This window comes from Tenrec ecaudatus, chromosome 14 (assembly GCF_050624435.1).
Source record: "Tenrec ecaudatus isolate mTenEca1 chromosome 14, mTenEca1.hap1, whole genome shotgun sequence".
Classification (NCBI taxonomy): Eukaryota; Metazoa; Chordata; class Mammalia; order Afrosoricida; family Tenrecidae; genus Tenrec; species Tenrec ecaudatus.
In genome coordinates, this window is record NC_134543.1 from 101,353,086 (window position 1) to 101,367,547 (window position 14,462).

Sequence of the window (14,462 nt, forward strand, 5' to 3'; positions counted from 1 at the left end):
TCTGCAAGAGTGTGTGTGTTTGTGCTTGTAAAAAGGACATTAATTCAGAAACACTCCAGAAATTCTGCAACCGTGTGTGTGTATATGTGTATGTGTGTGTGTGTGTGTGTGTGTGTGTGTAAAAAGGACACGAAGAAAGAAGACCTGTGGGGATTCTGCCATGGTGTGTGTGTGTTTTTTTAAAAAGGACACGAAGTCAGGAGCTTTCTAGAGATTCTGCAAGGGTCTGGGTGTGTGTGTGTGTGTAAAAAGGACATGTAGTCAGAAGCCTTACAGAGTTTCTGCAAGTGAATGAGTGTGAGTTTGTGTGTGTGTGTGTGTAAAAAGGACACGGAGTCAGAAGATCTCCAGAGATTGTGCAAGGGTGTGTGTGTGTGAGTTTGTAAAAAGGACATGAAGTCAGAAGGCCTGTAGTGATTCTGCCATGGTGTGTGTGTATTTTTGCAAAAAGGGCACGAAGTCAGAAGCTCTCTAGAGATTTTGCAAGGGTCTGAGTGTGAGTGTGTGTGTAAAAATGACATGTAGTCAGAAGCCCTAAAGAATTTCTTCAAGTGTATGAGTGTGAGTTTGTGTGTGTGTAAAAAGGACACGGAGTAAGAAAACCTCCACAGATTGTTCAAGGGTGTGTGTGTGTGTGTGTGAGTGTGTAAAAAGGAGAGGAAGTCCGAAGCCCTACAGATATTCCTCAAAGTTTGTGTGTGCGTGAGTGTCTAAAAAGGACACAAAATCAGAAACCCTCCAGAGATTCTGCAAGTGTCTGTGTGTGTAAAAAGGACACAAAGTGAGAATACCTCCAGAGATTCTCCAAGGGTGTGTGCATGTATGCATGTGTGTGTGTGTGTGTGTGTGTGTGTGTGAATGTGTAAATTTGAAACGAAGTCAGAAGGCCTCCAGAGATTCTGCCAGGGTGTATTTGTGTGTGTAAAAAGGACAGGAACTCAGAATCCCTCTAGAGATTCTTCACGTGTGAGTGTGTGTGTGTATAAAAAGGACACAAAGTCAGAAGACCTGCAGATATTCTGCAAGAGTGTGAGTGTTTGCAAAAAGGACACGGAATCTGAAGCCCTCCAGAGATTCTGCAAGTGTATGAGTGCATGTGTGTGTGTGTGTGTGTGTAAAAAGGACACGAAGTCAGACGACCTCCAGAGATTGTGCAAGGGTGTGTGTGTGTGTGTGTGAGTGTGTGAAAAGGAAAGGAAATCAGAAGCCCTACAGATATTCTTCAAAGTTTGTGTGTGTGTGAGTATCTAAAAATTACACAAAATCAGAAGCCCTCCAGAGATTCTGCAAGTGTCTGTGTGTGTAAAAAGATACAAAGTGAGAATTCCTCCAGAGATTCTGCAAGGGTGTGTGCGTTTGTGCATGTGTGTGTGTGAGTGTGTAAAATGGAAACGAAGTCAGAAGGCCTCCAGGGATTCTGCCAGGGTGTATTTGTGTGTGTAAAAACGACAGGAACTCAGAATCCCTCCAGAGATTCTTCAAGATTGATTGTGTGTGTGTGTGTATATAAAAAGGACACAAAATCAGAAGCCCTCCAGAGATTCTGCAAGTGTCTGTGTGTGTAAAAAGGATACAAAGTGAGAATACCTCCAGAGATTCTGCAAGGGTGTGTGCATGTGTGCATGTGTGTTTGTGTGTGAGTGTGTAAAATGGAAACGAATCAGAAGGCCTCCAGAGATTCTGCCAGGGTGTATTTGTGTGTGTAAAAAGGACAGGAACTCAGAATCCCTCCAGTGATTCTTCAAGTGTCAGTGTGTGTCTGTGTGTATAAAAAGGACACAAAGTCAGAAGACCTGCAGATATTCTGCAAGAGTGTGAGTGTTTGTGTGTGTGTGTAAAAAGGACACGGAATCAGAAGCACTCCAGAGATTCTGTAAGTGTATGAGTGTGTGTGTGTGTGTTTAAAAAGGACATGAATCAGACGCCCTTCAGAGATTCTGCAAGGGTGCGTGTATGTGTGTGTGTGTGTGTGTGTGTGTGTGTGTGTTTGCTTGTAAAAAGACATTAATTCAGAAACCATCCAGAGATTCTGCAACGGTGTTTCTGTATGTGTGTGTGTGTGTGTGTGTGTGTGTGTGTGTAAAAAGGACACGAAGTCAGAAGCTCTCTAGAGATTCTACCATGGTGTGTGTGTGTGTTTGTATAAAAGGGACGTGAATTTCGAAGCCCACTAGGGACTCTGCAAGAGTCCCTATGTGTGAGTGTGTGTGTGTGTGTAAAAAGGCCATGAAGTCAGAAGCCCCCCAGAAATTCTGCAAGGGTATGAGTGTGAGAGTGTGTGTGTGTGTGTGTGTGTATGAAAAGGACACGGTGTCAGAAGCCCTCAAGAGATTCTGGAAGGTTGTGTGTGAGTGTGAGTGAAAAGGACAAGAAGTCAGAAGGCCTCCGGGGATTCTGCACGGGTGTGAGTGTTTGTGTGTGTGACTAAAAAGGACACGAAGTCAGAAGCCCTCTAGAGTTTCTGCAGGGGTATGAGAGTGAGTGTGTGTTTGTGTGTGTGTAAAAAGTAAACGAAGTCAGTTGCCCTCCAGAGATACTGCAATGGTTTTCTGTGTGTGTGTGTAAAAAGGACACGACATAAGAAGCCTTTCACAGATTGTACAAGGGCATGAGTGTGGGTTTGCGTTTTTGAGTGTGTAAAACGGACAAAGTCAGAAGCCCTCCAGAGATTCTGGAATGGTTTTCTGTGTGTGTATGTGTGTTTAAAAAAGACATGATGTCAGAAGACCTCTAGGGATTCTGCCATGGTGTGTGTGTGTTTTTGTAAAAAGGACACGAAGTGAGAAGCTCTCTAGAGATTCTGCAAGGGTCTGAGTGTGAGTGTGTGAGTAAAAAGGACATGTATTCAGAAGCCCTACAGAGTTTCTGCAAGTGAATTAGTGTGAGTTTGTGTGTGTGTAAAAAGGACACGGAGTCAGAAGACCTCCAGAGATTGTGCAAGGGTGTGTGTGTGTGTGTAAAAAGTAAAGGAAGTCCGAAGCCCTACAGATATTTTTCAAACTTTGTGTGTGTGTGAGTGTCTAAAAAGGACACAAAATCAGAAACCCTCCAGAGATTCTGCAAGTGTCTGTGTGTGTAAAATGGATACAAAGTGAGAATACCTCCAGAGATTCTGCAAGGGTGTGTGCATGTGTGTGCGTGAGTGTGTAAAATGGAAACGAAGTCAGAAGGCCTCCAGAGACGCTGCCAGGGTGTATTTATGTGTGTAAAAAGGACAGGAACTCAGAATCCCTCCAGAGATTCTTCAAGTTTGAGTGTGTGTGTGTGTGTGTGTGTACAAAAAGGACACAAAGTCAGAAGACCTGCAGATATTCTGCAAGAGTGTGAGTGTTTGTGTGTGCGTCTAAAAAGGACACGGAATCAGAAGCCCTCCAGAGATTCTGCAAGTGTATGAGTGCGTGTGTGTGTGTGTTTAAAAAGGACATGAAATCAGACGCCCTGCAGAGATTCTGCAAGTGTGCGTGTATGAGTGTGTGTGTGCATGTGTGCGTGTGGAAAAAGGACAGGAAACCAGAAGCCTTTTACAGATTCTGCAAGAGTGTGTGTGTTTGTGCTTGTAAAAAGGACATTAATTCAGAAACACTCCAGAAATTCTGCAACCGTGTGTGTGTGTGTGTGTGTGTGTGTGTGTGTGTGTGTAAAAAGGACACGAAGAAAGAAGACCTGTAGGGATTCTGCCATGGTGTGTGTGTGTTTTTTTAAAAAGGACACGAAGTCAGGAGCTTTCTAGAGATTCTGCAAGGGTCTGGGTGTGTGTGTGTGTGTGTGTGTGTAAAAAGGACATGTAGTCAGAAGCCTTACAGAGTTTCTGCAAGTGAATGAGTGTGAGTTTGTGTGTGTGTGTGTGTAAAAAGGACACGGAGTCAGAAGATCTCCAGAGATTGTGCAAGGGTGTGTGTGTGTGTGAGTTTGTAAAAAGGACATGAAGTCAGAAGGCCTGTAGTGATTCTGCCATGGTGTGTGTGTATTTTTGCAAAAAGGGCACGAAGTCAGAAGCTCTCTAGAGATTTTGCAAGGGTCTGAGTGTGAGTGTGTGTGTAAAAATGACATGTAGTCAGAAGCCCTAAAGAATTTCTTCAAGTGTATGAGTGTGAGTTTGTGTGTGTGTAAAAAGGACACGGAGTAAGAAAACCTCCACAGATTGTTCAAGGGTGTGTGTGTGTGTGTGTGAGTGTGTAAAAAGGAGAGGAAGTCCGAAGCCCTACAGATATTCCTCAAAGTTTGTGTGTGCGTGAGTGTCTAAAAAGGACACAAAATCAGAAACCCTCCAGAGATTCTGCAAGTGTCTGTGTGTGTAAAAAGGACACAAAGTGAGAATACCTCCAGAGATTCTCCAAGGGTGTGTGCATGTATGCATGTGTGTGTGTGTGTTTGTGTGTGTGAATGTGTAAATTTGAAACGAAGTCAGAAGGCCTCCAGAGATTCTGCCAGGGTGTATTTGTGTGTGTAAAAAGGACAGGAACTCAGAATCCCTCTAGAGATTCTTCACGTGTGAGTGTGTGTGTGTATAAAAAGGACACAAAGTCAGAAGACCTGCAGATATTCTGCAAGAGTGTGAGTGTTTGCAAAAAGGACACGGAATCTGAAGCCCTCCAGAATTCTGCAAGTGTATGAGTGCATGTGTGTGTGTGTGTGTAAAAAGGACACGAAGTCAGACGACCTCCAGAGATTGTGCAAGGGTGTGTGTGTGTGTGTGTGAGTGTGTGAAAAGGAAAGGAAATCAGAAGCCCTACAGATATTCTTCAAAGTTTGTGTGTGTGTGAGTATCTAAAAATTACACAAAATCAGAAGCCCTCCAGAGATTCTGCAAGTGTCTGTGTGTGTAAAAAGATACAAAGTGAGAATTCCTCCAGAGATTCTGCAAGGGTGTGTGCGTTTGTGCATGTGTGTGTGTGAGTGTGTAAAATGGAAACGAAGTCAGAAGGCCTCCAGGGATTCTGCCAGGGTGTATTTGTGTGTGTAAAAACGACAGGAACTCAGAATCCCTCCAGAGATTCTTCAAGATTGAGTGTGTGTGTGTGTATATATAAAAAGGACACAAAATCAGAAGCCCTCCAGAGATTCTGCAAGTGTCTGTGTGTGTAAAAAGGATACAAAGTGAGAATACCTCCAGAGATTCTGCAAGGGTGTGTGCATGTGTGCATGTGTGTTTGTGTGTGAGTGTGTAAAATGGAAACGAATCAGAAGGCCTCCAGAGATTCTGCCAGGGTGTATTTGTGTGTGTAAAAAGGACAGGAACTCAGAATCCCTCCAGTGATTCTTCAAGTGTCAGTGTGTGTCTGTGTGTATAAAAAGGACACAAAGTCAGAAGACCTGCAGATATTCTGCAAGAGTGTGAGTGTTTGTGTGTGTGTGTAAAAAGGACACGGAATCAGAAGCACTCCAGAGATTCTGTAAGTGTATGAGTGTGTGTGTGTGTGTTTAAAAAGGACATGAATCAGACGCCTTCAGAGATTCTGCAAGGGTGTGTGTATGTGTGTGTGTGTGTGTGTGTGTGCTTGCTTGTAAAAAGACATTAATTCAGAAACCATCCAGAGATTCTGCAACGGTGTTTCTGTATGTGTGTGTGTGTGTGTGTGTGTGTGTGTAAAAAGGACACGAAGTCAGAAGCTCTCTAGAGATTCTACCATGGTGTGTGTGTGTGTGTTTGTATAAAAAGTACATGAATTTCGAAGCCCACTAGGGACTCTGCAAGAGTCCCTATGTGTGAGTGTGTGTGTGTGTAAAAAGGCCATGAAGTCAGAAGCCCCCCAGAAATTCTGCAAGGGTATGAGTGTGAGAGTGTGTGTGTGTGTGTGTATGAAAAAGACACGGTGTCAGAAGCCCTCAAGAGATTCTGGAAGATTGTGTGTGAGTGTGAGTGAAAAGGACAAGAAGTCAGAAGGCCTCCGGGGATTCTGCACGGGTGTGAGTGTTTGTGTGTGTGACTAAAAAGGACACTAAGTCAGAAGCCCTCTAGAGTTTCTGCAGGGGTATGAGAGTGAGTGTGTGTTTGTGTGTGTGTAAAAAGTAAACGAAGTCAGTTGCCCTCCAGAGATACTGCAATGGTTTTCTGTGTGTGTGTGTAAAAAGGACACGACATAAGAAGCCTTTCACAGATTGTACAAGGGCATGAGTGTGGGTTTGCGTTTTTGAGTGTGTAAAACGGACAAAGTCAGAAGCCCTCCAGAGATTCTGGAATGGTTTTCTGTGTGCGTATGTGTGTTTAAAAAAGACATGATGTCAGAAGACCTCTAGGGATTCTGCCATGGTGTGTGTGTGTTTTTGTAAAAAGGACACGAAGTGAGAAGCTCTCTAGAGATTCTGCAAGGGTCTGAGTGTGAGTGTGTGTGTAAAAAGGACATGTATTCAGAAGCCCTACAGAGTTTCTGCAAGTGAATGAGTGTGAGTTTGTGTGTGTGTAAAAAGGACACGGAGTCAGAAGACCTCCAGAGATTGTGCAAGGGTGTGTGTGTGTGTGTGTAAAAAGTAAAGGAAGTCCGAAGCCCTACAGATATTTTTCAAACTTTGTGTGTGTGTGAGTGTCTAAAAAGGACACAAAATCAGAAGCCCTCCAGAGATTCTGCAAGTGTCTGTGTGTGTAAAATGGATACAAAGTGAGAATACCTCCAGAGATTCTGCAAGGGTGTGTGCATGTGTGTGCGTGAGTGTGTAAAATGGAAACGAAGTCAGAAGGCCTCCAGAGACGCTGCCAGGGTGTATTTGTGTGTGTAAAAAGGACAGGAACTCAGAATCCCTCCAGAGATTCTTCAAGTTTGAGTGTGTGTGTGTGTGTGTGTGTGTGTACAAAAAGGACACAAAGTCAGAAGACCTGCAGATATTCTGCAAGAGTGTGAGTGTTTGTGTGTGCGTCTAAAAAGGACACGGAATCAGAAGCCCTCCAGAGATTCTGCAAGTGTATGAGTGCGTGTGTGTGTGTGTTTAAAAAGGACATGAAATCAGACGCCCTGCAGAGATTCTGCAAGGGTGCGTGTATGAGTGTGTGTGTGCATGTGTGCGTGTGGAAAAAGGACAGGAAACCAGAAGCCTTTTACAGATTCTGCAAGAGTGTGTGTGTTTGTGCTTGTAAAAAGGACATTAATTCAGAAACACTCCAGAAATTCTGCAACCGTGTGTGTGTATATGTGTATGTGTGTGTGTGTGTGTGTGTGTGTAAAAAGGACACGAAGAAAGAAGACCTGTAGGGATTCTGCCATGGTGTGTGTGTGTTTTTTAAAAAGGACACGAAGTCAGGAGCTTTCTAGAGATTCTGCAAGGGTCTGGGTGTGTGTGTGTGTGTAAAAAGGACATGTAGTCAGAAGCCTTACAGAGTTTCTGCAAGTGAATGGGTGTGAGTTTGTGTGTGTGTGTGTGTAAAAAGGACACGGAGTCAGAAGATCTCCAGAGATTGTGCAAGGGTGTGTGTGTGTGTGAGTTTGTAAAAAGGACATGAAGTCAGAAGGCCTGTAGTGATTCTGCCATGGTGTGTGTGTATTTTTGCAAAAAGGGCACGAAGTCAGAAGCTCTCTAGAGATTTTGCAAGGGTCTGAGTGTGAGTGTGTGTGTAAAAATGACATGTAGTCAGAAGCCCTAAAGAATTTCTTCAAGTGTATGAGTGTGAGTTTGTGTGTGTGTAAAAAGGACACGGAGTAAGAAAACCTCCACAGATTGTTCAAGGGTGTGTGTGTGTGTGTGTGAGTGTGTAAAAAGGAGAGGAAGTCCGAAGCCCTACAGATATTCCTCAAAGTTTGTGTGTGCGTGAGTGTCTAAAAAGGACACAAAATCAGAAACCCTCCAGAGATTCTGCAAGTGTCTGTGTGTGTAAAAAGGACACAAAGTGAGAATACCTCCAGAGATTCTCCAAGGGTGTGTGCATGTATGCATGTGTGTGTGTGTGTGTGTGTGTGTGTGTGTGAATGTGTAAATTTGAAACGAAGTCAGAAGGCCTCCAGAGATTCTGCCAGGGTGTATTTGTGTGTGTAAAAAGGACAGGAACTCAGAATCCCTCTAGAGATTCTTCACGTGTGAGTGTGTGTGTGTATAAAAAGGACACAAAGTCAGAAGACCTGCAGATATTCTGCAAGAGTGTGAGTGTTTGCAAAAAGGACACGGAATCTGAAGCCCTCCAGAGATTCTGCAAGTGTATGAGTGCATGTGTGTGTGTAAAAAGGACACGAAGTCAGACGACCTCCAGAGATTGTGCAAGGGTGTGTGTGTGTGTGTGAGTGTGTGAAAAGGAAAGGAAATCAGAAGCCCTACAGATATTCTTCAAAGTTTGTGTGTGTGTGAGTATCTAAAAATTACACAAAATCAGAAGCCCTCCAGAGATTCTGCAAGTGTCTGTGTGTGTAAAAAGATACAAAGTGAGAATACCTCCAGAGATTCTGCAAGGGTGTGTGCGTTTGTGCATGTGTGTGTGTGAGTGTGTAAAATGGAAACGAAGTCAGAAGGCCTCCAGGGATTCTGCCAGGGTGTATTTGTGTGTGTAAAAACGACAGGAACTCAGAATCCCTCCAGAGATTCTTCAAGATTGAGTGTGTGTGTGTGTGTATATAAAAAGGACACAAAATCAGAAGCCCTCCAGAGATTCTGCAAGTGTCTGTGTGTGTAAAAAGGATACAAAGTGAGAATACCTCCAGAGATTCTGCAAGGGTGTGTGCATGTGTGCATGTGTGTTTGTGTGTGAGTGTGTAAAATGGAAACGAATCAGAAGGCCTCCAGAGATTCTGCCAGGGTGTATTTGTGTGTGTAAAAAGGACAGGAACTCAGAATCCCTCCAGTGATTCTTCAAGTGTCAGTGTGTGTCTGTGTGTATAAAAAGGACACAAAGTCAGAAGACCTGCAGATATTCTGCAAGAGTGTGAGTGTTTGTGTGTGTGTGTAAAAAGGACACGGAATCAGAAGCACTCCAGAGATTCTGTAAGTGTATGAGTGTGTGTGTGTGTGTTTAAAAAGGACATGAATCAGACGCCCTTCAGAGATTCTGCAAGGGTGCGTGTATGTGTGTGTGTGTGTGTGTGTGTGTTTGCCTGTATAAAGACATTAATTCAGAAACCATCCAGAGATTCTGCAACGGTGTTTCTGTATGTGTGTGTGTGTGTGTGTGTGTGTGTGTGTAAAAAGGACACGAAGTCAGAAGCTCTCTAGAGATTCTACCATGGTGTGTGTGTGTGTTTGTATAAAAGGGACGTGAATTTCGAAGCCCACTAGGGACTCTGCAAGAGTCCCTATGTGTGAGTGTGTGTGTGTGTGTAAAAAGGCCATGAAGTCAGAAGCCCCCCAGAAATTCTGCAAGGGTATGAGTGTGAGAGTGTGTGTGTGTGTGTGTGTGTGTGTGTGTATGAAAAGGACACGGTGTCAGAAGCCCTCAAGAGATTCTGGAAGGTTGTGTGTGAGTGTGAGTGAAAAGGACAAGAAGTCAGAAGGCCTCCGGGGATTCTGCACGGGTGTGAGTGTTTGTGTGTGTGACTAAAAAGGACACGAAGTCAGAAGCCCTCTAGAGTTTCTGCAGGGGTATGAGAGTGAGTGTGTGTTTGTGTGTGTGTAAAAAGTAAACGAAGTCAGTTGCCCTCCAGAGATACTGCAATGGTTTTCTGTGTGTGTGTGTAAAAAGGACACGACATAAGAAGCCTTTCACAGATTGTACAAGGGCATGAGTGTGGGTTTGCGTTTTTGAGTGTGTAAAACGGACAAAGTCAGAAGCCCTCCAGAGATTCTGGAATGGTTTTCTGTGTGTGTATGTGTGTTTAAAAAAGACATGATGTCAGAAGACCTCTAGGGATTCTGCCATGGTGTGTGTGTGTTTTTGTAAAAAGGACACGAAGTGAGAAGCTCTCTAGAGATTCTGCAAGGGTCTGAGTGTGAGTGTGTGTGTAAAAAGGACATGTATTCAGAAGCCCTACAGAGTTTCTGCAAGTGAATTAGTGTGAGTTTGTGTGTGTGTAAAAAGGACACGGAGTCAGAAGACCTCCAGAGATTGTGCAAGGGTGTGTGTGTGTGTGTGTAAAAAGTAAAGGAAGTCCGAAGCCCTACAGATATTTTTCAAACTTTGTGTGTGTGTGAGTGTCTAAAAAGGACACAAAATCAGAAGCCCTCCAGAGATTCTGCAAGTGTCTGTGTGTGTAAAATGGATACAAAGTGAGAATACCTCCAGAGATTCTGCAAGGGTGTGTGCATGTGTGTGCGTGAGTGTGTAAAATGGAAACGAAGTCAGAAGGCCTCCAGAGACGCTGCCAGGGTGTATTTGTGTGTGTAAAAAGGACAGGAACTCAGAATCCCTCCAGAGATTCTTCAAGTTTGAGTGTGTGTGTGTGTGTCTACAAAAAGGACACAAAGTCAGAAGACCTGCAGATATTCTGCAAGAGTGTGAGTGTTTGTGTGTGCGTCTAAAAAGGACACGGAATCAGAAGCCCTCCAGAGATTCTGCAAGTGTATGAGTGCGTGTGTGTGTGTGTTTAAAAAGGACATGAAATCAGACGCCCTGCAGAGATTCTGCAAGGGTGCGTGTATGAGTGTGTGTGTGCATGTGTGCGTGTGGAAAAAGGACAGGAAACCAGAAGCCTTTTACAGATTCTGCAAGAGTGTGTGTGTTTGTGCTTGTAAAAAGGACATTAATTCAGAAACACTCCAGAAATTCTGCAACCGTGTGTGTGTATATGTGTATGTGTGTGTGTGTGTGTGTGTGTGTGTAAAAAGGACACGAAGAAAGAAGACCTGTAGGGATTCTGCCATGGTGTGTGTGTGTTTTTTTAAAAAGGACACGAAGTCAGGAGCTTTCTAGAGATTCTGCAAGGGTCTGGGTGTGTGTGTGTGTGTAAAAAGGACATGTAGTCAGAAGCCTTACAGAGTTTCTGCAAGTGAATGAGTGTGAGTTTGTGTGTGTGTGTGTGTAAAAAGGACCCGGAGTCAGAAGATCTCCAGAGATTGTGCAAGGGTGTGTGTGTGTGTGTGTGTGAGTTTGTAAAAAGGACATGAAGTCAGAAGGCCTGTAGTGATTCTGCCATGGTGTGTGTGTATTTTTGCAAAAAGGGCACGAAGTCAGAAGCTCTCTAGAGATTTTGCAAGGGTCTGAGTGTGAGTGTGTGTGTAAAAATGACATGTAGTCAGAAGCCCTAAAGAATTTCTTCAAGTGTATGAGTGTGAGTTTGTGTGTGTGTAAAAAGGACACGGAGTAAGAAAACCTCCACAGATTGTTCAAGGGTGTGTGTGTGTGTGTGAGTGTGTAAAAAGGAGAGGAAGTCCGAAGCCCTACAGATATTCCTCAAAGTTTGTGTGTGCGTGAGTGTCTAAAAAGGACACAAAATCAGAAACCCTCCAGAGATTCTGCAAGTGTCTGTGTGTGTAAAAAGGACACAAAGTGAGAATACCTCCAGAGATTCTCCAAGGGTGTGTGCATGTATGCATGTGTGTTTGTGTGTGTGTGTGTGTGAATGTGTAAATTTGAAACGAAGTCAGAAGGCCTACAGAGATTCTGCCAGGGTGTATTTGTGTGTGTAAAAAGGACAGGAACTCAGAATCCCTCTAGAGATTCTTCACGTGTGAGTGTGTGTGTGTATAAAAAGGACACAAAGTCAGAAGACCTGCAGATATTCTGCAAGAGTGTGAGTGTTTGCAAAAAGGACACGGAATCTGAAGCCCTCCAGAGATTCTGCAAGTGTATGAGTGCATGTGTGTGTGTGTGTGTAAAAAGGACACGAAGTCAGACGACCTCCAGAGATTGTGCAAGTGTGTGTGTGTGTGAGTGTGTGAAAAGGAAAGGAAATCAGAAGCCCTACAGATATTCTTCAAAGTTTGTGTGTGTGTGAGTATCTAAAAATTACACAAAATCAGAAGACCTCCAGAGATTCTGCAAGTGTCTGTGTGTGTAAAAAGATACAAAGTTAGAATTCCTCCAGAGATTCTGCAAGGGTGTGTGCGTTTGTGCATGTGTGTGTGTGAGTGTGTAAAATGGAAACGAAGTCAGAAGGCCTCCAGAATTCTGCCAGGGTGTATTTGTGTGTGTAAAAACGACAGGAACTCAGAATCCCTCCAGAGATTCTTCAAGATTGAGTGTGTGTGTGTGTGTGTATAAAAAGGACACAAAATCAGAAGCCCTCCAGAGATTCTGCAAGTGTCTGTGTGTGTAAAAAGGATACAAAGTGAGAATACCTCCAGAGATTCTCCAAGGGTGTGTGCATGTGTGCATGTGTGTTTGTGTGTGAGTGTGTAAAATGGAAACGAATCAGAAGGCCTCCAGAGATTCTGCCAGGGTGTATTTGTGTGGGTAAAAAGGACAGGAACTCAGAATCCCTCCAGTGATACTTCAAGTGTCAGTGTGTGTCTGTGTGTATAAAAAGGACACAAAGTCAGAAGACCTGCAGATATTCTGCAAGAGTGTGAGTGTTTGTGTGTGTGTGTAAAAAGGACACGGAATCAGAAGCACTCCAGAGATTCTGTAAGTGTATGAGTGTGTGTGTGTGTGTGTGTGTTTAAAAAGGACATGAATCAGACGCCCTTCAGAGATTCTGCAAGGGTGCGTGTATGTGTGTGTGTGTGTGTGTTTGCTTGTAAAAAGACATTAATTCAGAAACCATCCAGAGATTCTGCAACGGTGTTTCTGTATGTGTGTGTGTGTGTGTGTGTGTGTGTGTGTGTGTAAAAAGGACACGAAGTCAGAAGCTCTCTAGAGATTCTACCATGGTGTGTGTGTGTGTTTGTATAAAAAGTACATGAATTTCGAAGCCCACTAGGGACTCTGCAAGAGTCCCTATGTGTGAGTGTGTGTGTGTGTAAAAAGGCCATGAAGTCAGAAGCCCCCCAGAAATTCTGCAAGGGTATGAGTGTGAGAGTGTGTGTGTGTGTGTGTGTGTATGAAAAGGACACGGTGTCAGAAGCCCTCATAGATTCTGGAAGATTGTGTGTGAGTGTGAGTGAAAAGGACAAGAAGTCAGAAGGCCTCCGGGGATTCTGCACGGGTGTGAGTGTTTGTGTGTGTGACTAAAAAGGACACGAAGTCAGAAGCCCTCTAGAGTTTCTGCAGGGGTATGAGAGTGAGTGTGTGTTTGTGTGTGTGTAAAAAGTAAACGAAGTCAGTTGCCCTCCAGAGATACTGCAATGGGTTTCTGTGTGTGTGTGTAAAAAGGACACGACATAAGAAGCCTTTCACAGATTGTACAAGGGCATGAGTGTGGGTTTGCGTTTTTGAGTGTGTAAAACGGACAAAGTCAGAAGCCCTCCAGAGATTCTGGAATGGTTTTCTGTGTGTGTATGTGTGTTTAAAAAAGACATGATGTCAGAAGACCTCTAGGGATTCTGCCATGGTGTGTGTGTTTTTGTAAAAAGGACACGAAGTGAGAAGCTCTCTAGAGATTCTGCAAGGGTCTGAGTGTGAGTGTGTGTGTAAAAAGGACATGTATTCAGAAGCCCTACAGAGTTTCTGCAAGTGAATGAGTGTGAGTTTGTGTGTGTGTAAAAAGGACACGGAGTCAGAAGACCTCCAGAGATTGTGCAAGGGTGTGTGTGTGTGTGTAAAAAGTAAAGGAAGTCCGAAGCCCTACAGATATTTTTCAAAGTTTGTGTGTGTGTGAGTGTCTAAAAAGGACACAAAATCAGAAGCCCTCCAGAGATTCTGCAAGTGTCTGTGTGTGTAAAATGGATACAAAGTGAGAATACCTCCAGAGATTCTGCAAGGGTGTGTGCATGTGTGTGCGTGAGTGTGTAAAATGGAAACGAAGTCAGAAGGCCTCCAGAGACGCTGTCAGGGTGTATTTGTGTGTGTAAAAAGGACAGGAACTCAGAATCCCTCCAGAGATTCTTCAAGTTTGAGTGTGTGTGTGTGTGTGTGTGTACAAAAAGGACACAAAGTCAGAAGACCTGCAGATATTCTGCAAGAGTGTGAGTGTTTGTGTGTGCGTCTAAAAAGGACACGGAATCAGAAGCCCTCCAGAGATTCTGCAAGTGTATGAGTGCGTGTGTGTGTGTGTTTAAAAAGGACATGAAATCAGACGCCCTGCAGAGATTCTGCAAGGGTGCGTGTATGAGTGTGTGTGTGCATGTGTGCGTGTGGAAAAAGGACAGGAAACCAGAAGCCTTTTACAGATTCTGCAAGAGTGTGTGTGTTTGTGCTTGTAAAAAGGACATTAATTCAGAAACACTCCAGAAATTCTGCAACCGTGTGTGTGTATATGTGTATGTGTGTGTGTGTGTGTGTGTGTGTGTGTGTGTAAAAAGGACACGAAGAAAGAAGACCTGTAGGGATTCTGCCATGGTGTGTGTGTGTTTTTTTAAAAAGGACACGAAGTCAGGAGCTTTCTAGAGATTCTGCAAGGGTCTGGGTGTGTGTGTGTGTGTAAAAAGGACATGTAGTCAGAAGCCTTACAGAGTTTCTGCAAGTGAATGAGTGTGAGTTTGTGTGTGTGTGTGTGTAAAAAGGACCCGGAGTCAGAAGATCTCCAGAGATTGTGCAAGGGTGTGTGTGTGTGTGAGTTTGTAAAAAGGACATGAAG